Below are 23,743 nucleotides of genomic sequence, written 5' to 3' on the forward strand. Positions count from 1 at the left end.
TCACTGCGGTGGGACAACTCGTTCTTACTGGTGTCTGCAAAACCCTCCCCAGCCTCCCAGAGAGGTCAGCTCCGTGCTATGAGCCCAGGGCAATATTTGGGAATGGGGTTTGGTGAAAAGAGGTGAAGCGAGATGTTCCTTGGGGTGGCTCAGGGCTCCGGGATGACGTCCACAGCCCATGCAAGGAACAAAGGTGCTGGTGGTTTGCTTCATCCCAAAGCCATGAAGAGCTAGAAAGGGTGAAATGTTCTCTTCATGAGAGGCAAGCATGCTTGTTTACCTTTCACGGTTTATTTTGGAGGAAATGGCCACAAGGCCCTTCTTGAGCTGTTTAGCAGCTGCTCTTTTTTACATTTTTTTTCTGTCATTTATTTTGTTTTCTGGATTTTCTAAGATGTAAAGAACCTGTCCTCCAACCCAGAAGGACAGTGGTATGAGACCTGCTGCAACTGGCCGGGTGGTGTAGGCAGCCCTCTGCTTTGCCATGCAATCACTGCTGAAAAAAAAAAATCATTAATCTGCACCCCAATACCACAAAAATCATCATTTAAAGGATCAGGAAATAATTCACGCTGGATTATACAAAGAAGCCGGATTCTCCCCTTCATGAATTTTCCTCTCAGAAGGGAGGGGAAGTTTGGGCTGCCTGGGGGCTATAAACCTGTTCCTGATTCACTGCACAGGATCATTGCAGCACGCACTAAATAACCTCTTTCCCTTGGGGACTGACAAAGCTGGCAGCAACTTACTTTCTGGTTCTTCCTCCCCTTGTTTGGCAGGGCTCCCACCCCCAGGATTTTGGGGGGTATGGTGAGAAAGAGGAATTTTCCTGCCCCTCGGAGATGTAACCGAAGGGAGACCGGTGCTCATCTTGCCAAGAGGACTGGCTGGAGCAGGGAACTTTGTTTGTAACGTTTTGTGGTAGGTAGAAAAATCCTGCCACAGGGAAACGATGCTGTGCTGAGTGTCGTGAGCCCGCTTGTGCATCTGACCCAAACCAACAGCAAACACTAGGAGGAAATTCTGGGGAAAATACCCCAGCTCCTTCTATTCCCACACCTGAAAGTCACAGTCTGGAAAACAGAGATCCAGCCAGAGAGCCTTTGTCCAAGTCTTGGTCATGGTCTGACTTTTTGGGTGGTTCTTTGTGGACCGAGGAGTTGGACTCGATGATCCTTGTGGGTCCTTCCAGCTCGGGCTATTCTGTGATTTTATGATTCTTTTAGATTAACGCCAGGTCTCAGGTCTTCCAGCGGCATGGGAAGCTGCTTGCAGATTGGTGCTGTGCTGCTGCTTCACAGGAACTAGCATTAAAAAAACAAAGTAGTGGACAAATGGATAAATGTGACGTGCTGTGGAAGAGTCAACCTGGTGTTTATAAAGGGAAGTCCTGCCATGTGGGCCCACTGGAGTCCTCTGAAGGTGTCAACAAGCCTCTGGATAAAGGATATCCTGTTGATATAACCAGCTTTTATTTCCTAACGTCTGCGGACAGCATCTCTCATCAAAGGCTTTTAAGGAATGTCAAGGCATAAAAGGGAAGGGCTCTGAATGAATAAAACGAGGATTAAAACCTAGAAAACAGAGAGGGGGGGCCCACGGTCGGGTGTCATGGTACGGGCTGATCAGCAGCGGTGTCCCCTGATCAGCACGCTCATACACGGCTGGAAAGGAGTGAAGAGTGAAGTGACAAACCACTCACGACACGCTAATCCCAGTGCCAAGGGTGAGGACAGGCTGTGAAGAGCTGCAGAAGGACTCGATGGCTCTCAGTGACAGAGCAATGGGATGATGCACAAGGGGAAAGAAGCCCTCAACTCACTGGTGAAGTGATGGCCCTGAGTTGGGCACTGCCAGCCAGGAGGGAGAACATGGGGCTGTGCTAGTTGTTCTGTGAAAATGCCTGCTAAATATTTAGCAGCAGTTATTAAAGCAAATTAAATGTTAGGAACTGTCAGGAAAGGGATAAAGATTGTTGTTGTGCAGCTGCATATACCTGTGGATCCCTTTGAGCTTGAATCCTATGTGCAGCTCCTGTCCTCTTATTTAAAAGGGAAATTAAAGAGCTAAAAGGATTCAGAGGAGAGTAACAAGGAGGATAGCAGAATGCAACCGTCAAATATATGTAAGAACCAACCTGGTCCACCTCTTCAATCTGAGAGATGCCCAGGAGAAATCTACGGCATCATGAATATCACGGAGAAGGTGATGAGAGCTTCATTTTTCCTTGTTTTTCTCCAATAAAAGAATAAGGAAGTAGCAAGTTAAAGTAGGAGAGGATAAGCTCAAAGCAAACAGAAGGAAGTGACTCTTCACACCTGTGGTTAAACTTTGGGACTTCCTGCCACAGCGTGCGGTGGGAACCGAAAGCTTGTGTGGCTTCGGAAAACTTTGAAACAAGTACCTCACACCTCTGTCCAATTCTCATCCTCTTCCTTAGGTGTCCTTTTTGGCTGCTGCCGGGGAAGGGTACCTACAGACGGCAGAGCCTGATCCTTGGGCTGCCCTAAATCAGGGCATGAGCTCATGCTCGGACAGTCGCCAGAACCTGAAATACATTCCCAGTGGATAGGGAATATTGCACATTTTTTTCAGCATTGCCGTGCATGTAAGACCTCAAGGATCTGGCCTCGGATGTAGACAAAGCAATGACCTCAGGCATTCAGTTGCTTTTTTCTTTATCTTATTTCCTAGAGCTTGCCTCGCTGTTCTTCGGCTGTTACCTCCAACTTTTCTTCTCTTGCAGGAACACCATTTGCAGTCATTACCCGTGTAAGGATTCTGCTATTATCCACTGCAAAAAAAAAAAAAAAAAAAAAAAAAAAAGGTAGAATTATCACGAAACCCATGAATTCTTAGCGTGTTATTTCAAGTGCTATATTTAACCAAATTACCCCCTCTTTTGGAATTGTTTGTTATTCCTTTGGTGATAGAACAGCATCCTGTTTGCCTGCACACATTGCAGCTGCACGGTTTAGAGAAATCCTCATGGGTTTCTTGAAATAGCCTCGTAACTGAAACCACCCAAAAACTGATCTGCACTTCTCATTTATTTAACTACATCCTAGTAAGAACCGAGACTGTTCCTATCGTGCTGTATTTCATCAGAACACGATTGTAATATTTGTAGTACAAATGCATGGAAATATCCCTGAATTATGCAACTTTATCTTTTCCGAAGTGTGTGACTCAAACTGGGCAAATTCCAGAAGGTATGTTTGCTTCCCCAGCCTTAGCTCGATTACGCCGCACATCCTATGTGAATAATCCATTGTCAGCTACAGGAAACGTGCATCTCATTGAACTGCCACAACCTGATTACAGACTTGCAGACAATGACCCACAAACTGGTAGCTCTGAGTAATATTAATCACTTTCCTGAACACTGGAGCTTAGACACATGTCTCGGTAATTAATTAGGCGCTAATAAATCTGTAGAGTTTGTGAGTAGTAGGTTGTACTACAGTTATGGCAAACAGCTACACCTTGTAGTAGTGCTTCTTGCTTTCTGTATTCTACAAGTACAGGGTAGGACTGGGAGCTAGGGTTGCTTTTTGCTTTTTAAAGATGTGATGTTCATATTCAGGTTTTATTTTGTAAGCACAGTAGGACTGGATCCAGCCTAAACCAGGCTTATGGATTAAGGATTCGGGTGTTAATTATACCTACTAATAATTGGGTAGCTTTGGAAAATATTCAGAATCTGAACATCTGCTGCTACAGAAAAGTAGAAATCAGAACTGGAAAACTGGATGGTAAGAAAAATCCAGATGAGTTAGCCCCCAGCTATAGGCATAGATGAGAAATGCAGATATGCAGAGTGGAAACTTGTTCCTCCTTGTGTAATGGTCTGAGCCTACAATTAAAAGATCAGGTATGGAGTATCTTCATTGCAGACTACTCACCTCACCCAAGATGAGGTTCCTCAAAGGTATCTGGGCACTGGAATCACCTGCATGAAGAGACTACAGCAAGAATAAAATCAATAAAATGGCATCACTAGCTGTCTACAGACTACATATATATATATACATATATATATATATAACGCCATTGTGCTTTTAGAAATTACCAAAGAATTGCTCCATACTAACACCTTCATGGCAAAACAGCATGCTGGGTTAAGTGACAGTGTATTCACTGTATTTCAGGAGAGGAAAAGGATTTCTCAGAGAGAAGGACGGTGCCTTCTGCATGACAGATGACCTCGCATATGGAATCCATTTGGCCCCAGGCGGAACCACCCATGGAGCTGCTCACAAAGATCCTCAGCTCTGCACAGCTCCAGCCGCTCTGCCAGGACAGATGGGTTTGCACGTCGTACTTAAATCTTCATTACCTCCATCCAGCAGATGAGAGAAAAAAAGAAGAGCAGATCGTGGAGATAAAAGGCTCTAAAAGCACCCGGCCACGGACAGGATAGCAGATGCGTAGGGAGGCTTGGTGCATCTATTGCATGAATATACTGAGCAGCAGTGGGAGAAGAAGGACTCACCTCCCAAATTATTAGCTTTATTTCAGATCTTATAGTTTCAATGGGTAAAGATGAAGCCCCCAAAAGACCTATATATAAGACAGAAAGCCCCAGCGTAAAGCTCTGGACCTGCACAAGGATGAACAGGAGCACAAACATGCAGCGAGAGCAACCTTAAGGGACCACTCTGGGACCATGCAGCAGAAACTGTAGTGTGAAGCTGCATCTGAGGAGAACTTGGTTGAGAGCTGGAAAAAAATCTTGGAGATCCTTGAAATATGGCAACAGGGGAAGAAGCAACAGTCAAATACTGTATTTTCGCTGTATTGTCAAATACAAATCTCTTAACCCTATTGCTCATCCAATTTATTTTATTTATTTATTAACCCTATTGCTCATCCATCTCCGCTTTATGTTATTTATTTATTTATTTTCCCCCAGCCCAGATGCAGGATTGGGTGTGTTGTCCATGCTCTAGGGAAGAGGGATATGGTCGTGCATCTGGAGCCTCCTGGCATTTAGCAGCTTACCAGTCAGAGAGAAGTGGAAGGCCCAAAATCATCCCCTTTATGGAGTGGCATTTTGATGAGTGTGCATCGAGGGAGCAGCTCAATGGCAACCTGGTGTCTGTGACACATCGATCCTCAGCTCTCACTTGTCTTCTCCATGCCTCAGCTTTCCCTGCTCCTTGTTTTGCACAATGCCCTCGTGTTTAGCTGCACACTTTTTCTGCAGCTGGCATTCGTCTGTCTCTTCTTCCCCACTATTTCGGTGGCTGTCGGCACTGGCACTGCAGCTGCAGGGCAGCAAAGCCCAGTGAGTGATCAGGATTAGGCAGCACCTACAAGAGTTTGGCAGGGACAGGACTCGGGGCTAACACATCTGCTCAGCACCTCACCCAGCACACCAGTGCTGCCCTTGCCTCCACCTGAGCTTCTAAAGATCTGCAAGTTGCAAGCAAGGTTATTGCTAATTGCTATTTTTTTTTCCAAAAAAAAAAAAAAAAAGGAAAAGGAGGAAACATGCCCCAATAAAACAGATTAAGGGCAAGGAGAGACTGGTGGTTTCTAGGGTTATGCTAAAGGGTTTTGATGAACGGCAGCTCTCCCTGCTGGTGCTCCCACCTTGGAGCAGAAAGAAAGAGGCTGAGCTTTCCCTCTACTCTACCTGCTGCCCTTAACCCCATCCCACTTCATTTTCCTACTCTCCCATTGTGAATGGTTTCCTCTTTTGACTCTTCTCCCCTCACCCATCCACGCTGCTGCTTACCTGCGAGCACCCATCTTACCTCCATCACCTTTCCGCTTTAATTTCAATTTCTTTCCTTTGTCCCTTTTCCCACAGTCTCCCCTCATTTGCTTCTCGATGAATTCGTTAACCTAAATGGGACCTGGGCAACCAACTGACTTTTAGGCCCAGACTTTTCCGGGATATCAAAACAGGACAGCTGCAAGCTACCTTTTATTTTTTTCTGACTATTTGCAGAGGGTTTTCAGTTCACTGTCTCCTCACATTGATTCACTCAGCAGCTATGCACAGGGTTTATTCTATGAATTGATTCAACATTAGGGCCGAGTTATTTCCACCTAGTAGGAGAAATAACGCCTTGATGCTTCCATTGCCTGCATATTCAAGGGCATGAAAGACCAGGCATGAAACGTGTCCACAAATGCAAGTCCTTTCAACCATTCAGCCTGACTGTGAGGTGTGCTCCCTGAAAAGAAGTTTCTAATTTGTAGAGTTATGAACTTGGACGTTAAATATAAATACTAACTTTTCCACCGTTGTATCTTTTATTGATTAAAATTGGAAAGAAATCTTCAGGAGCAGGTATTTTTCATCCCGTTCCCTTAGCCATATTTGCCTCGTTCCCTACCCAGATGATAAACCTGCAGCACAGCTGCTAGTTTCAGGATTTCTCACCCGTAGACAGAGACTTCCATGTATATAAAAGACTTAATATAAAAGGAGGAAATTCTGTGCCTTTTTCCCCTAAATCAGGTAGGCACTGGCCACTGTTGGAACCTGTTCTAATCTCAATTTGTTTGCCTCATACATAAAAATCTTAAATTTATTTGAGCGATATGTACTGGTTACTGAGGAAACAACTAGGAAGCCCGCTTTGGGTTGGATGGAGTGAGGAAACAAAAATCTGACCCAAAGCTTGTGTTTGGATCTTGGTCTTGTGTTAGGACTTAGATCTTGTGTTTAGATCATGAAATTCTGGCGTGTGCTCATCAGTAAATGTCACAGCAGAGCCACCACGGGCTCTGCAGGAAGACACTCCCATCCATTCCTAGAATGCTTCGTAATCCGGGAATTGAGATCCTGCTTGCAAAATAACATTTTTATTCGAGTCGTTTAAAACCTTGGCATTGAGGGAGAAACTTGGCCACAAAATAGCGCCTTACAGAGCAGGACAAAGCAGGGTCCTGGTCCGAGGGGCACTGAGCACATGTGAATCCCACTGAAAACTGTAAAATTTGCAGTTTCTCAGCTTTACATAGCACTGAGGCCACGCAGCTGAGAATATTGGTAAAAAAAAAATGGTAATAGAGCTAAGAAGAATAGTCGGGCTGGCTCCGTCATGCTATGCAACTGGAGAACAGCTGTGTGCTGGTAGCAATGTGTGGTACTGCAGCCAGAAGTCCCAAATCACTGCTAGATTTCTTCCAGGGATGTTTGAACTGCCTGAGCTCCCTCTGCCGCTTCGTCAAGGCAAACAAGACGCCGTGTCTGCGCCCACCTGGGGCAACGAGCATCTCAAAGCCAGGAGCGGCTGCCGCACGGCACAGATGTGCAGTCGAGCTGAGGAAACTCAGCTCGAAAGGACCGGGCTGGCCGAGAGCTGATATTAATCCCAGGAAGGAGCAAGCTGACCCGCCCTGCAGCTGCTGGCTGAGATCGATGCTCGTGTCGGCATCTCGGTGAGCGCTGCCGTGGCCGAGGCTCCTGGCGCCACGCAAACCCCTCGGACGAAGCTGCCCCGAGCCTTCAGCATCCCGGTGTTTCCAGGGCAACCAGGAAAGTTCACCGCATCGCAGCTCTTTCAGATATAATATTTTTCCCTTGCTGAACTGGCAGCTGTTTCTAAACAGTAGCCCTAGTGTGCACCACTGCGCTGAGAACCGGCACAAAAGGCAGATGTGATACATTTTGGGAAGTCAGAGGCAGCTCCTTTGCCTTCAGTGCTGGTGCTATCCCTTAGGAACACAGACTTCACTACAGGGGTGGCTGCATGGCCGTTCGGTGGGGTAGCTTGCTTCGGAGGGGGTTTAGTGATGGAGACATCTGCACAGGGTGCAAACAAGCCCTGAGCTCTCTTTTCCCTGATGGAATAACATCAATCCCCTATATATAATGGGTACTGAAGTGTTTATCTCCCTCCTGTATCTGTATATGTTCCTGTTCCTGTACCAAGTTTTCTCTCTTTTGGGTTTTAAGCAAACTCCAGAGTCCCATAGTTTGTAATTACACTGAGCAAGTGCCTCTGCTGTAAAATTATAATTTTCTCTTTCTCATCTCTTTCAATGACATTTTGCTCTTTTACGGTATGAAAGGGAAAACAGGCGCTCAATCCACATGTCCTAGGCCGTTCATTGTTTGCTATATTGCATTTTGTCCTTCCCAGATAAATGACTCCAATCCTTCTCTTAGTTTTCTTCTGTTCATCGCTGTAAGAATGCTGCTTGCCCCTGAACTGCCCAGCCTTGTTATTTATCTTTGAAACGGAGGAACAAGCACTGAGGATAGTCTTCCAATGTCAGCAATCGCATATATTGTGCAGCTGCATTAAAAAAAAAACCCATCCCATCCCATCCCATCCCATCCCATCCCATCCCATCCCATCCCCTATAAAGCCTCACATATATTTGATTGCTGGATGTGGGCACACACTGATCTTTCTTCAGTTACAGCCAGGGGCTTTTTCTGAGCTGGTGCTCGTACTAATTTACGGTGGCACAACAGCACAGTGAGCTATGACAGCTGTAACTCCCACCCGTGGACATATATCCTGCAGGAAGTCTTTTCAGGGAGAGGAATTATCCAAAAATCTCTGGAAAAGCCTCCCACATAGCTAAGTCCTAATTTAGGGCCATGCTTCGGTCTCGGAGGCAGCTTGGGAAGAATCATGGAGACGCATAAAATGAAAGATGAAGGTATGAGCCATGAAGGTTGCCACAGATAGTACACGAGGCTGCTACGACAGGGCAGCTAAATAAAGTGGCAGTGACACAGCCAAAGACCTTGAAACACACGACCCGAAATAAAATATTTCCCCCAAAGACAGATCACTCAATTAAAAAAAGAAAAGGGGCCCGTTTCTAGGCGGAACCAGCTGTAAATCTCGGCGAGAATAGAGACGGCAGCATCCTGCTCAAATTCTGCTGAAGGGCCATAAATCCACAGGTAGCAAGCTGCAGGGCTCTGCACATCGCCTAGGAGAAAATGGAAGAATCGAAGATTTCAGCAGCAGCGTCCCTGGTGAGACCCAGCAGGGCTGTGACGTGCTGTAGCTGCTTCCAGAGCGCGTTTGATTCTCTGAGGGCTTGTAAAAGGCTGGGGAACTACAGCTGGATGGGGAAATCGCCGAATCTCAGGCGGACAACGGGTGGGATTTCTGCGGGAGCTGCTCGGGGCTGACTTTTGTAAGCGGTGTTGCTAAATGCACCCAGGGTGCTTTGGGTACAGCAGCGTTTCCTTTAGTAGCTGCAGTAATCGCATCCCATCCCGTGTCTCCAACGCGATCTGGTTCTAAAATAGCCCGTTCCGCTGCACAGAAGTAGGAGATCTCATTTTCAAAGCATTTCCTCTCCTGGTAGGCTCCCGGCTTTTGCTCACGGGGCTGGGATTTCAGGTTCCTGTGCGAGGGGGAGGCAGGAGGGAAGGAACCTGGAGAAGAAAACTCACCCCCCTCTGCCCCAACCTCCGCAGAGGACAATGAAGCCTGAAATTGTAACCGTGATGGGGCCAGCCCCCCGTAACACTGCTCAGACAAATCCCAAAAAAGATCCTCGAGAAAGATGGCAAGCAGGGACAAGAGGTCTGACGGATGGCTCGGCGTGGACCACGTGCGATGTTTCTTCATCTCACACATCAGCTCGTAACCAGAAGCACCAAATGTCCCCCAGGACCTGGCCAGAAGCCACCAGAGAACCAATGCAGGGCATCAGCAGCAGGGAATAGTTCACGGTGGGGGCAGAAGGACACAAAATAGGGGGGAGTTTCCGTGCTCGCAGCAATAGCTCAGGTGGGACGCTGCCGTCCCAGCTGTGGTGGGAAGGATAGTCTTCCTCAGCTGTGTCCGGAGGAAGGAAATCTCCCAGGTCTTACCCCGTTCCAGCTTCTTTTCAGGGTTTCTAGCAAAAATCCTTATTTTCAGTCATCCTATTCAGTGCTGTCTCCTCCTGATTAACGCGTTGATATGAGGCTTCAGGTAAGTGGCCCAACTTTCATCTCTATTCTCTAAATTGTTTCTTCCTAGCTAATTAACCCTGTCTTTATGATAATACCGTACACCAGGCAAGGTGTCTGAGTCTCAGCTCCCTGGTCCAGCAGGAGCTCACTTCCTCCTTTCCTCCCCACCTGCACCCACTTCTCGTAGCATGCCCGTGGACGACGATGGATGGATCTCCTTCAGACAACGTGAGCTTTGCCTTTTCTTTATTTCCTCTACTAGGATGGCTATTTGAAAGAGTTTTATAAAAAGTTTATTTCCCCAGTCTTTTTCTTTCTTTTTCTTTTTCTTTTTCTTTTTCTTTTTCTTTTCTTTTTCTTTTTTCTTTTTCTTTTATCTCTTTCTCTATCTTTTTCTTTTTCTTTTTCTTTTTCTTTTTCTTTTTTTGTCTTTTTTTTTCTTTTTCTTTTTCTTTTTCTTTTTCTTTTTCTTTTTCTTTTTCCTCTTTTTCTTTCTCTTTCTTTTTCTTTCTTTTTATTTTTATTTTTTCTTTTTTCTTTTTATTTTTCTTTTTCTTTTTCTTTTTATTTTTCTTTTTCTTTTTCTTTTTCTTTTTCTTTTTCTTTTTCTTTTTCTTCTTTTTCTTTCTTCTTTTTTCTTTTTCTTTTTCTTTTTCTTTTTCTTTTTCTTTTTCTTTTTCTTTTTCTTTTTCTTTTTCTTTTTCTTTTTCTTTTTTTCTCTTTCTCTTTCCTTTTCCTTTTCCTTTTCCTTTTCCTTTTCCTTTTCCTTTTCCTTTTCCTTTTCCTTTTCCTTTTCCTTTTCCTTTTCCTTTTCCTTTTTTTTTGTAGTTCATACAAGATCTCTTTGTGATCAAGTTTGTCTTTAAAACTGATGTAACTTTCCACTAGGCTGTTCGAATGAAGTCCAGCTGCCAGAAAACAAACTTCTACCTTTTTCTGAAAAAAAAAAAACAAACAACAAACAAACAACGAACCGCCTCTTTTCCTCCTTCAGAGCCCCTCGCTGGGCAACATCTGGAATCAGTCTAATTACTGAGCACAGCCCAGGGAGGTGTGGAGAAATCCTTCCTTGGGAGGGTGCTGGAGCCGGATCAGGAACCAGGGGTCCTACAAAATCCTTCTTGCGGCCAGACCCTTCTGCATCCCAGCTGGACACATCCTTTGCTGCGATTAGCTCCCATAAAACTCAAGAGCAACCTCAGGGGTGAGGCAGCAGCTGCTCGTGGTAGAGGAGGAGGATGGGGAATCTCACATCACACCACAAATTTGGGGAATCCCACTGGGGATGAGAAGGGGGCTTCCTTCCTGACCAAATACCCTGTTCCAGCAGTGGTACTGGCAGTGAGAGGGGACAGCTTTGGCACTTGTGTGCATCCTTTTGATCTCATCTGCATTTTGGCTTGGCTGTGCCTGGGTTCTCCGTGCCTCCATGTGGCCAGCAAAGAAGGCATTTCCCTTCAGGTTCCCTTCTCTATCGTATCCCAAAAGGTAAAAGTTTCATAGCAAGGGCTTTGCTGCAGGCTCCCGCCGCAGGAAAACATCGGTGGTGACACAAAAATAGAGTGATGCAAAAAGAACATAGCTCAGATTGTGGAAATTTCCCCCCCCCCATTAGAAGTAGGCATGGGTTTGGGTTAAGTTTTCAAGGAGAGAAAAGGTTAGTGCACAAATCACCGAAAAAAAGCGGGGTATGGAGCACTCAGGTGCTCCTGGTTGAAGGGAATATTTGGCTCTCAAAATGTAAATAGGCAACAGACAAAAAATGTTATCTGTACTTTGCAGCTAATGAAAACACTGTATTGGGACACAAGGCTCTGCTCTGATTTTAATGCATTTTCTTAGGTTTTCCATAGCTGTGACTAATTTGTGCTGTCAGGTATGCCTTTTTTTCTTTTTTTTTAAGTTAAAAAGTGCATCTGAAGTGCTGCAACCTCTAGCCAGGATGTTTAAATTGGGGAGGACTCATTGAAATAGCATTTCAGAGCCTGTCAAGTGAGGGGAAGGCACTCAGACACCCTGGTCCTCTGGGTGATGGGTGCTGAGCAGCCTGTGCTCCTGGGGGACCTGGAGGTGATCCTTCCTGGGGTCAGTGCTGTTTGCCCTGCTGGCACAAACTGCACCTTGACTGCAAGCACAGGGCGTTTCAGAGTGACATCCCAGTGGGAATTTATGTCAGTGGGGCATGCAACGTGCAGTGGCTTCCCTCTAAATTTCAGACAAGGGGCAATGGTATGTACAGTTTGGAAAAATGCACTCAGTCACACCTATTCTCCCTTCCCATATATATATATATATATATATATATAAAATGTTTATCATGTGCTTAAGCACTTTGGTTACTGGACCCCCACTGCCTGCAGAATTTTGCCAGTCCAGGCCCTGGTAGCAATCTCTGAGCACAAATCATCAGAGCAGAAATTGCAGGGCTGAATTAAGAGGATGCACAGCAAATTGCACAGGACTTTACCCACCTGCTTACTACGGCTGCGTTCACATCGTGTATTAAACCCAGCTCTGCTGATCCCTCTGTAAAAGAGCTGTCTGCATTGTGGTGCCCCTGAGCATGGGGTCTGGGTCTTTAGGGGACCCTAGAGTCAGAGTTTGGTGGGCTGAGATGTTGCTGAGCTGTGTCCAGTTGCTGCTCAGCTGCTTGCTCCTCTGGTTCAGCTGATCCTGGTGTTGTCAGCACTGCTCAGTGATCCAGGAGGGGGTCAGAGGAACCCCCAAGCAGCCACAGCCTCAGATGGGCAGCCCGCCCTGGTGTATAGGGTGGGCATACCTTCTGGTGCCTGTGACAGATGGGATAATATGGCACGGGGAGCTGGGAAGAGCAATCTGGGCCACCTGCTCCCCATGGCTACTAGCTATAGGGGGCAGGCTCTGCCAAGCCTGAGTAGGAGGGCTGTGGACTGTTGTCAGACGTCATTTAAGATGCTATAATAATGGTTTAAGTGTGCTGCCTGCTGCACGTAGTTGGGCACCAGGCTAGCTGTTGAGCCTGTATGCTGGGAGAAGCCAAAAAGGAGCTGCAATCTGTTACTTCCATAAAACCAGGAAGAGTTTAAATTTAGGTATTCAGCGCCATCTAATTTCTTATATTTGTACTTGGGGGATTTGGACAAGGGCCAGAGATGAGCTTGCACATGGCTTGTGCTCAACATTCAGCCTGTGACTTACTGCCTACAAGGCGAGGTGTTGTTTGCACATCACTATGGCTCCATTGTCCCTGCAGCTGAGCACAAACAAATGAGTGTGCATTTGGCTGCAGACATTAACCCTGTGGAGTAGGGAGGCCAGGTCCAGGAGAGTTGGGTCTGTGGCCGCAGCTTCTTGAAAAGCACAGGAAGGTACAGATGTGTGTGGCACGACAATGAATGTTTATCTCCTGGGAATGGAGCCAGAGGAGGTTTTCTTGTCATCAGAAAGCTGTCAGCTTTTCTCTGTACCATTCCAATATAATTTATTCTCTCTAAACTGGGAAATAAAAAGGAAATTTGCCCATCTATTCTTGCTTTTTGGACTGGAGAGCAGATAAAGACCTAAGTGCTTCCTGCATTCAGCAGTGATGTATGCAACTTAAGCAAAAACAAACAAACAAACAGTCAGTGCTGGATTCCAGAGGAAAAAGGTCATGTTTGGATGTTCTATGCTGTCTGGAAAGAAACTTTCACAGAAAGTTGCTCTCTTTGGCTGCCAGAGCATTTTCATTCTGTCCAATGACAGCTGTGTCTTCCCATCTTTCTCTGATGCTGGCTGGAGTTTAATTGCATATTTCTCATTGGTTTCCTACAAAGACTTTGTAGGATCACGGCATCTGATGGATTTCTCCCCACCCTTCCTTCTCTTGCTAATAATGTTTAAATCTCTTTTCAGTCAAATGTGACAGAAGGGCAAAATTTTGAGCAGAACTAAGTTCCTGCCACTTTTGTGAAAACAGGCAGATGGGTAAAAAAAGCGTCTGTAAGCATCCTTACCAAAGCAAAGGCTGTAGACTCGTGCCTCAAATGAGAATGGGTAGACACCTTGTAGGTACCGCTACTGTGGGAAAAGCTTCACTTGGTGCTTTCACTTCTTTATGTGCAGAAGGCAGTAAGTTGGGGCTCGAGCAATCCACCGTTCACTGGTGATCAAACATCACTTGTACAAATTCTTGTCTGTTGAAAGGCTTCTGCTTGTAGCTAGGCTAATAAAAAAGAAAAAAGAAAGACAGAAAGAAACAAACAAACAAAAAACAGTCCACAGCCATGACACTGCTTCCTTTTAGAAATGGCTGTCAGTGTGTCAGCACCATATCCTGCAACTGAAGTCTGATCTCTGAGATTATTCATGTACTACTTAATGAAACATCTAGATTTACACCTTTAATCAGAGGTTCTCAATTACTTTGCTTATGTTAGGAAGTGGTTCCCCACAGATGAGGGAAATCTTCTCGTTTTACAGAGAATTGTGTGGCTGGCAGGTGACGTGATTTGCTCAGGGTTATACAAAAGGCTTAAGAAAAGATGTCCAGCCCTGATGACACGTCAGAAGTGTGCAGTGGCCGCAGGGCTGTTTGGCCGGTGTGCATCTGTGACGTAGTCCCACCTCTTTGTTTGACCAGCACCACCATTTTCAAGCTCTGGGCTCTGTAGTATTTGCTGATGAGAACAGTTAAGTCATATATAATAGCATGGTTTATGGATAGCTCTTCCACTTGAGAAAAATACGTGAAGACTGCCGTGCACCAAAGGCCAGCGTGCTTAAGGCAGGAAGATTTCGGCAGCCATTAGCACACAAAGGAGAGACATAGCTAGATCTGGTACAAATGGGTAAAACCGATAGCTGAGCCAGCTGATTTAACATTTTTTTGCCATGCAAGATTCAAACTTACATCCAGAGCATAACACACTGGCCTCTTTGCTGCCACACACTCCATTAAAGATGCCTTCAGTGCCTTTGCTTCTACGAAATAGTTACTATAGCTGTGTCACTCTTGAAGATGAAGAACAAAAAAGAAAATATCGAGGCTCTTCCTCTCTCTGGTAGGATGTAGCTCAACCTCTGAAGAGTGCGAGGTTTCCTTACCTTGGAATGGAAAACCTCATGTGACCAAATTTCGTCTGTGGGTTAATTGCAGGTTTATTCAGTGCTTGTTCTTCATATGAGAACTGCACAGCACTGTACAATCCTGTTGCATCACACAGAGGTTTAATACCTCTCAAAAGGTCAACTAATCGAACTACCATGCTCACATCTGTAATAGTCAGGGAAATACCGGGATGAGCTGCTGCTCTCAGGGAGGTGGGCAGCGTAGTGGGAGTAGGGGAGCTGCTTTAATAAAGCACACCCATAATAACTGAACAATTGCATAGGCATTTTTAAATGCAGATATTATGTACTTCCTTGGATAATAAAAAAGTTAACAAAAGGTCTATTTTCTAAATAATTTTCTGAGCTTTAGAATTGTGTAACAAGCCTGTGGATTTGTCCTGCAAACTGCTCTGTGTGTGAACTGCTTACACTGGACAGAATTTAACTGATTTAACTAATTTCATCAGGAAAAACTAATGAAGTAGAAGTCGCAAAGGTCTGGGTTTTGTTTGTCTTTTTCTTCATTGTTGAACCTCTTCACATTTTGAACCTGTTTAGTAAAATTGGCAGTGGATAAAGAAATCTCATTTTTTTCTGCAGCCAACCTGATGTACTTTTCTAAAGAAATTTGTGATCTCTGAGCCTTGAAATGACGAATATCACAGGAGTGCAAAATCCCTCAAAGACCTATTTGGAGCTTTGCAAGAATTAATATTTAAAACAATCAAACACCCAACATCCTCAGATTTTGTGACAGTTGCAGGCAAAAAGAGTATATTGCCCACAGCAATTAAGAATCCTAGTCGAGGAATGTTTCCCCCTTTTCCAGGCCCTTGTGGAGTCCAGAGGACGAGTCTTTATGAAAATAGGATAAGTCTTTAATGACAATGGACTCTTTAGCTGAAGTGACTTTCTGAGAAGTTGAGGCTCTAGCTACAAACCCCTCCAGAATCAGAAAGGCTTAGAACCCTCTCTTTGTGTATTTTATTTATTTTTTCATATTTCCTAAGTTTTTTGTGTGTGTGTGTGTGAGATTGGGGGTGAAACCACTTCCCTTCCCTCCGGTTCGGTCAATACTGGCTGTCCATGCGGGGTGTGACGTGATCACACTTAGAAGAGTGGGACCGTGAGGAAATCTGGGCTGGATGTAGGCACTCTTCAAGAGTTTGGGTTGACATGGAGCTTATGTTTTGGCTTAGTCTGGGAAATCGAGCATTCCTGAGAGCGTCGGGAGTTTGGCAATCCCAAACGCAAGCATGGATGAGGTGTCGATGACTGCAGCCCTGGCTGACGGAAGATCTTTACTATTCCCTTGACCTAAAAGCTAAAATTTGCCATGTCTCTTATAAGCGGGAGGTGGTCTGAATACGTCTCCTAGTGGTTAAAAGCAGCCATGGCATTGTTTTTTTTTTTCTTTTTTTTTTTTTTTTTTTTTTTTTTAATGAGCTTTGCTGGAGTTTTGATGCTCTTGGTAAACTGGATGAGGAACTCTTCCCATTCCTCAGAATTACCCATCGTAATCTTTCTTCCTTTTAGATTTGATTTTTCATCCTTTCTAGAACTCTTGGGCTTCCTCTAGAACGAGAAGGATGGCAACTGTGAGAAAAAAGATGCAAACACAGCAAGATGGATAGTGCCCTAACTCCTAGCCATCACTGTCTCTTTTAGGCAAGGCATTTAGCCTTTACCTATCTGTCTCCCCATTTATCCACTACTGTGAATAAAAACAAACTGAAATGAAGAGGTAATCCTGCTCCAAATTGCTTTTGAGGTGTGTGACAAGAAACAACAGATGGATACAGTCTGAGAGAAGCACTACCGATCACTACTGATCATAGGATGAGCCTATTGCTGAGGCTTCTGTATTGTGGCAAACAGGAAAAAAAAAAGGATTTGAGAAAAGATAATGAGAAAGCTCTGTAAATATTTTTGTAAGCCCAGAGCATGAGAGAAATTGATTGTTTGAACATCTAACAGTAACTAATTTGTGTAGTAAGTACGATACCCATGAATTCATAATGGAGGTTATGAAGGTTAATTCATGAGCATGTCTAAGCGTATTTAAATACCACTGAAGAGTAGAATATTGTTAAGTTAATCATTCCAGGGAAAAGTCTTAGAGTCATTTTAAAGAAAGGTAGTGTGATTTTAGACAGGCGACGAGTGAAGAAATTGGAAGCTGCTAGGCCATAACCTTCTGGTATGAGCAGAGGAAGTTATTAGCATGAAAATTGCCAAAGGGATTTTCTAGCAATTGTAGACTCTGCCATATCAAATTGGGCTCTAATTTCATTTGCAGTGGCTAAAATGCTGGTTGTGGTTGCTCAGACTTCAGCGCTAGTGTGTGTGTTTATTTCAGGAAGTGAAACTTAGGGTGAGGGAGCTACTTACCTGTGTGTTGGGATAAAAGATCTAGTATAAATAGCAAGACTTACAGTCAACACGCTGCTATCTCAGCACAAGTGATGTAATTCTGATGAAGGAAGTGTCATACCTAAAACCAACACTTCTCTTAAACACATCTCAGTGATACATAATATTTGATTTTAAAAATATTATATGGAAAATAAAGAAACTTTTAGAAGACCCCAACATTTAATCCCACAAAGCTCCTTGGAGTAAATTCCTGATGTAGCCCACTGACCCTGAATATTTTTGGTCTGCTGTCTGCAGTGAAGATACAACTGGGAGGACCTTTGTGAAAAAAGACTTTGTATGGAGTCACAGTTATTCATGACGTAACAGCAGCTAAGCTCTATCCTGAAACACAGATCCTCTAGGTTTGTATCCTTTTGAATAGCTGCAAATATGCATATTTTTTAAAACTTACAAGATTTAACAGTCTTTATTTTTTTAAACTCACAAGATTTAAGAGTCTAATCTTAAGAGTTGGATTTTAGCTTGTCAAATCGGATCTTTTCAAGAAGCCTTTAGAAAGATTTTTTTCTAGTGTGATTTGTGCAAGATAATTCAGTCTGGAGCAAATGTGACCCCTCCGTGCCCTATTCCTGCCTAGACAAAAGCAGTTGCCTGCAGCTGTGTCCATCTCACTCTCAAAGGATTTTTAAAATGCCACTTGACATGCTGAATGTATTTGAATGAATATTTTCTGTCATTACCAATTGAAAGAACTCCTGCCATCTCCTTGTGACCTTCAGAGCGGGAACCCCATAGAAGAACAGCATTCTTCCTCTTTGGGACAATTAGAAGTCTGATCTCCCTATACCAAAAAGGAAGTTTATGACATGGGAAATATTTCCTTTTCTTGAAGAGACGCCGTTGGTTAGATCTGTGTAGACATTATAGGGAACTAATTTAACAAGTCCTAGTCTCTAGTTTCAGGCTGGCTTAGACATGAACTCACTCTGTGGCTCTTGGGGTATTTCAGCCAGTCCAAATTTTCTGAGTCTCTGCAAAACCCAAACAGAATTGTTAAGGCACAGTGAAAATCAAACAATCATTTGTTCCAGAAAATATGGAACTAGGCCTAGCAAGAGTTAAATGGCCTTGGACGAAAGGAGACGGGATTTTCTCAGCTAGAAGATACTGCTTAAAAGAAGGAAGATAAAAGGAGTAGTTTGTGGTAGGGGAAATCCTGTTCTCAGTTGTAGGAAACAGTTTACTCCAAGTACACCCTTTGGAGAAGGGAGGACTTTGATTTCAGTTACTACACCCGCTGGCACAGAACAAATAAGTATAGCTTTTCTTTCTCTGTTATGAGCAGCACTGGGAAAGGGAAGCCCACGCTTCACCATCATTTTATCTAACTTCTGTTTTTCAGAAAAAGGGTAAGTAATTTACCCACAAGCTTCCTCAGAGATATCTCTGGTTGCCAAGAAGCTGTGATGGCCATGCACCTCCAGTTTATACTCAATACAGCTGCAGTTTGAAAGACGGCATTTTGGAAATTTTTCCTTAGGTACTTTAAACTCAATGTATAGAAACATAATCAAAATTAGTAGCTGCTGTGGAAATTCCTTGCCTCCATTTAGGATGTGCTTACATTCCAAAGAAAGAAAGAAAGAAGAAAGTACACTCCTAATTTGTGCAAAGATGAAGAGAAGTCACCTGGGGTTTTAATAGAGGGAAGGCGCTAGGTTTTACCCTCAAGTTTCCCTTTGGAGTTTTCATTTACTACCAACCCAGCTTTTAAGCTTCAGCTGCCATACTCATAGCAACCCAAGTTAAGAATACATATTTTTTGTCTTCCCCCAGAACTAACACATTTTGAGTCATCTTAGTTTTGAAATGGTTGCGTCTTACCTACTTTTCCATGGGTATGTTTATGAGTTACTGCTTGCACAGAGCTTGAGAAGAGGAAGTCCTTACCTATTCAATCTGAAGACCAGGAGCTGCATGAACTAGAACAGAGGTAACCACCTCTGTACATCAGGCCCAACCTCTTACTTGTCTTGTTCGTGATGTTTGTTTGCTTTGAACAGATGGAGCAAGGTAAATAAGCTGGTTAAATATAAATCCTGTGGTGCTATTGTACATACCTGCTTTTTCTGCACAGAAGATGAAACAAAGAAGACGTCAGCTCAGGTCCTGAATGTCAAGGCCTGATATTGTTCATCTGCAGCCAACGTTGTTTGCCTGGTAGAGGTGAAAGCAGCGCACTGATTTTCCCCATGTGATCTTACAGAGGTGAGTCATGGCAAACAGTGATGCAGGTACATGTATTTTATTTATAAACTCGAGGATAAGAGTGTTACTCTTCATCACATGCAAAATGCTGTCGGTACTCAGTACTGATGGGCTGGCAGGGAAGGGAAATCCAGCTTGTTATTCTTAGTATGCCAGAACTACAAACTTCAGACTAATCTTTCAGGCAGAGTCATTTGCTAGTCTTAGTAACTTGTTAGCAGTTAAAGATGGGTGAAAAAAACACTACCTAATTTAGCTTTTTGTTAATCATTCTGACAACAGTCTAAGCAGTGAATGTGCAGATGACATCAAGTGTGATTTTTATTTCCCCTCCATTGTAATTGAAAAGATGCAGATGTGCAAATGCTTCTTGAGAATTTATCTGTATCTATCAACTTGATAATATCTGTACTCTTATTAGAACAATTAAGCTGAGCTTTATCACATCTGTCTTCAGGTACCAAGTGAAGGACCTAGGCTGAAATTCACCCTAAACTCCCTCTATTCTCAGTGATGTCCTCATCCCACTGTCAGTTTGAATCCTGGTCTCCACAGCTGTTACGAGCGAGAGCTACAGCTCCCCTAACAACTGAAAATCTTTACATACTGGTCTGTATCAGCTATATCAAAAAGCCTGAAGCACGACAGGCTGGAGGGAAAAGACTTGCTTTGTTCTGCTAACATGTAAAGTTAATGGCAGTAGCACTCAGAAAAGAAATTGCTTGTGGAACATCCTTAACAGTCAGCAGCTTCTGCAGAGCTGGTTATTTGGGGGTAGTCGTGGGAGACAGGGAACTTCTGGTTACAGAGCTGTGATTATTTCTCATCGCACACTTGCCCATACCACTACTTAGTCAAAAGCAGAGCATACCACCTTTCTTTGCAGTTTCATGGTCAGCATCCAAGGTGTTTGCACACACTTACAAAGACAGATTCCATCCAGTAGGACCTTGCATGCCTATAGTGTGCCACAAAGAGCTGTGATACTAAATAAATCAATAATAACACAGCATTTTCCCTTTCTTTCCCAGAAGAAGTCATGGTTCCACCCAAGTTTTTTTTATCAAGTCACCTCCTGCTTTTTTCCTGTTCTTTATGTGCAGCTCGTGGAGTTATATCTTGTGAGCAGGGGTGGCTGGATTTGGTGTTGTGAATTTGATGTGACATACTTCACTTGGCACTACCTTACTAACTTCCACAGTACTCACGAGTAAGTATGTGCAGTCTTTTCCCAAGCTTGTACTTTTCTTATTCCTTCCATCCTCGATGCTGCCATTTTTTTTCCCTCCTTCTGGAAAAAAGTGGACACTAGTGAGAGCAGATCAGATTAAAACTTAACAAAGAAAATACATGAATTGGAGGGAGATAACACTGACTCCTGATCACCTTTGTGTGTGAAACCAGTCCCTTCAGCTTGGAATAAATAACTCTGCCTTGCCACTATCTACTAGTGCCTTAATGCTGTTTTTTTCCTTCTTTTTCTTAACCCTTTTGAGAAATAGAGTCTCTGTTGCTTTTATGTATCATGGTTGTATTTATGCACTCAGAATATCAACAATGAGAGCAAAGAACTGAAACTGATAATGGAAAGTTTTGTTGTTTCCCAATACCAATCAATGATTTGAGTGACACTAAATTATTTCAGTGACCCAACTATAAACAGAAAATGCTTTCCAAGTGTTGTTGCAGGTTTTTCATAAAGGAGCACATCCTGATACCCTTATGCACTTGAATAAATCCCATCATGAGTTCCATCGTGCTGTTCATGTGCTTTAAGTGCTCAGGGCATGGCTTGTAAAGTTCATTACCTGCTGTGGTGGGTTTGACCTCAGCTGGCTGCCAGACTCCCACCAGCTGCTCTTGCACTCCCCCTCCTCAACAAGACAATGGGAGAAAAACAAGACAGAAAAGTTTGTGGGTTGAGATAAAGTCAGGGAGATCACGTACCAATGACCGTCACGGACAAAGCAGACTCAACATGGGAAAGACTAATTTAGTTTATTGCCAATTAAAAATAGAGCAGGATGGTGAGAAACAAAACTAAAAACACCTTCCACCTGCACCTCACAGCTGTCGTGTGGGGTTCCTAAATGTTATCGCAGAGGTGCAAGCAGCAATACTGATGGGCTCAGCTCTGGCCTGCGTTTTGGAGATCATAGAATTACAGAATGGGTTGGGTTAGAAGGGATCTTAAAGATTATCTAACTCCAACCCCCTGCCATGGGCAGGGACACCTCCCACCTGACCAGGTTGCCCAAAGCCCCATCCAGCCTGGCCTTGAGCACCTCCAGGGACGGGGCATCCACAGCTTCTCTGGGGAGCCTGTGCCAGTGCCTCACCACCATCTGAGTGAAGAACCTTCCTCCTAATGTCTAAGTTAAACCTACCCTCTTTTAGAGGTGGCTGGAACTGGCTCTGCTCAAGCAGCCCCTGGTCTCTTTTCATGCAGCTGCCCTGCTACCGAAACTCAGACAAGGACACCCAGTACACCTGCTTTTACGAAGAGAAGAATCAGAAAAATTCAAGTGTGAAGTGTTATCTGAAGGTCTCGAAGTGCAATCCCCTGCTCAAAGCAGGGCTAACATGGAAATTAGATTAGGTTGCTCAGCAACAGCAATTTCACAACCTCCTTCTCAATTAAAAAGGAGGAAAATCTGGGTGGGTAGATGACTGCAAGAGTGGAAACCGGAGCCTAGTTTGCAATTCAGACTTAGCCAGTACTGAGGGCGCCTGGATGCCATGAAATTGGAGCCGCAGGAAGAGACACGTGCCATTAGTATTGGCATCCACACAGCTTGCGGTGTTCACTCGAGCAGCAGCCAGCCTTACAGCTATCATTAACTGCTTCCATTCTGCCTCGGGGCAGAATGGGCAATGAGGGTGAGGAAAGGTGGAGAGCACGCTCCCTAAGGCAAAGCCTGGGAGCTCATCCTGCCTTCAGCAGCCTGGATTCAGCTGGCTTCAGGTACCACTGCAGTACAAGTACTAATGACTTCTACAGAAACCGTTTTCACAACTCCTTTGTAAAAGGTGAGGGAAACGTGTTATGCAGAGTCAATGAGGTGTACCCGAAAAACCAATGACCTCAGCCTCCTTCCTGACCTGTATCTTTTATACAAACCTTGCACGCTCCCCTGCTGCAAAGCAGAAATGTCTTTCAATGTGACAAAAGGAAAAAATGAATCACTGGCTATTTCCATGATGCTTTTGAGTGCTGCTATGGGGTGCAAGCAATATTAAAAAATAAGGACTGAAAAGAGAGGATACCTATAAAACCCTGGTTTTCAGGAACAGGGTTACCATCACTGCAGGCAATCTGAATATTGTCATCCTAAAGAGAGAGGACAGATGCCTGGCTGAGACTTTGTGCCTCCTGACATGGGAAATGGGATGAAGTTAAGCAGAAGATCTGGGCTAGAAGCAGAAGATCTGGGCTAGAAAACTCAGGGGAAAGTCATGAAGAGCTGGGTTTGCTCTTTGTGCCTTGAACGGAATGGGAAAGTAGAAATCAGTAGCTGTTGCTTGGGCAGTAGCCATCTCTGAATCATCATCTCACACACCTTCTCCCTCTTCCTTCCCGGGAGCTGGAAGGGTAAGCAGAGCTTTTCAGAGCTCTGTCGTATGCTGCAGGGGTAGCCAGAGCCATGGATGTTTTGTTATCAGAAAGTTGGCTGTCTGGAGCTGGCTTTGCTGTCTGAAATGAGACTGGTAGTGAAAGATAATAAGGGGAAAACATTGCCTGGCGATACGAGTGAGATGTGGTTAGAATTAATATGAAAACAAGGCTGCAAATTCTGCATATTTATGCAATCACTTGTCTGGAGGATGTGGATGTTATATTTAAGTTCTGGTATTTATTTTAATTTAGCAGAACTGCACACCATCTGTACTCAGAGAATAAAGACAAAACAAGCCCTTGTTGCCAGGCTGTTGGTTTTGTAAGCTCTTCGGACCAGACTCTATGCCATAGGTCTGTAGGATGCTTGGCATCAAGGGTGTCTCAAGCCCCCTAGTGTACCTGGTATTAGCAAAAATAAAGCAGAGTACCAAAATATCGCATGGGGGATTCAACAGCTGGCTCAGTGCTGAATTACAGATGCTGCTTGGTGCCAAAGCCTTTGTGCTGTTTATGTT

General features: G+C 44.2%; 1 long non-coding RNA gene across 2 annotated transcripts; it reads right to left on the bottom strand.

Moving 5' to 3' along the window:
- Positions 1–1,136: 1,136 nt before the first annotated feature.
- LOC121064999 lies at positions 1,137–13,163 on the bottom strand. Of its 2 annotated transcripts, none has more exons than XR_005816855.1 (3): positions 12,364–13,163; positions 3,906–3,965; positions 1,137–2,794 (listed from the first exon to the last, which is right to left on the bottom strand). It is a non-coding gene; the product is annotated as an uncharacterized LOC121064999 (long non-coding RNA). The 2 variants fall into 2 exon arrangements; XR_005816854.1 differs by lacking the exon at positions 12,364–13,163 and adding an exon at positions 4,142–5,881.
- Between the last annotated feature and the right edge of the window lie 10,580 nt (positions 13,164–23,743).

The sequence above is a fragment of the Cygnus olor genome, chromosome 2, assembly GCF_009769625.2.
Source record: "Cygnus olor isolate bCygOlo1 chromosome 2, bCygOlo1.pri.v2, whole genome shotgun sequence".
NCBI lineage: Eukaryota > Metazoa > Chordata > Aves > Anseriformes > Anatidae > Cygnus > Cygnus olor.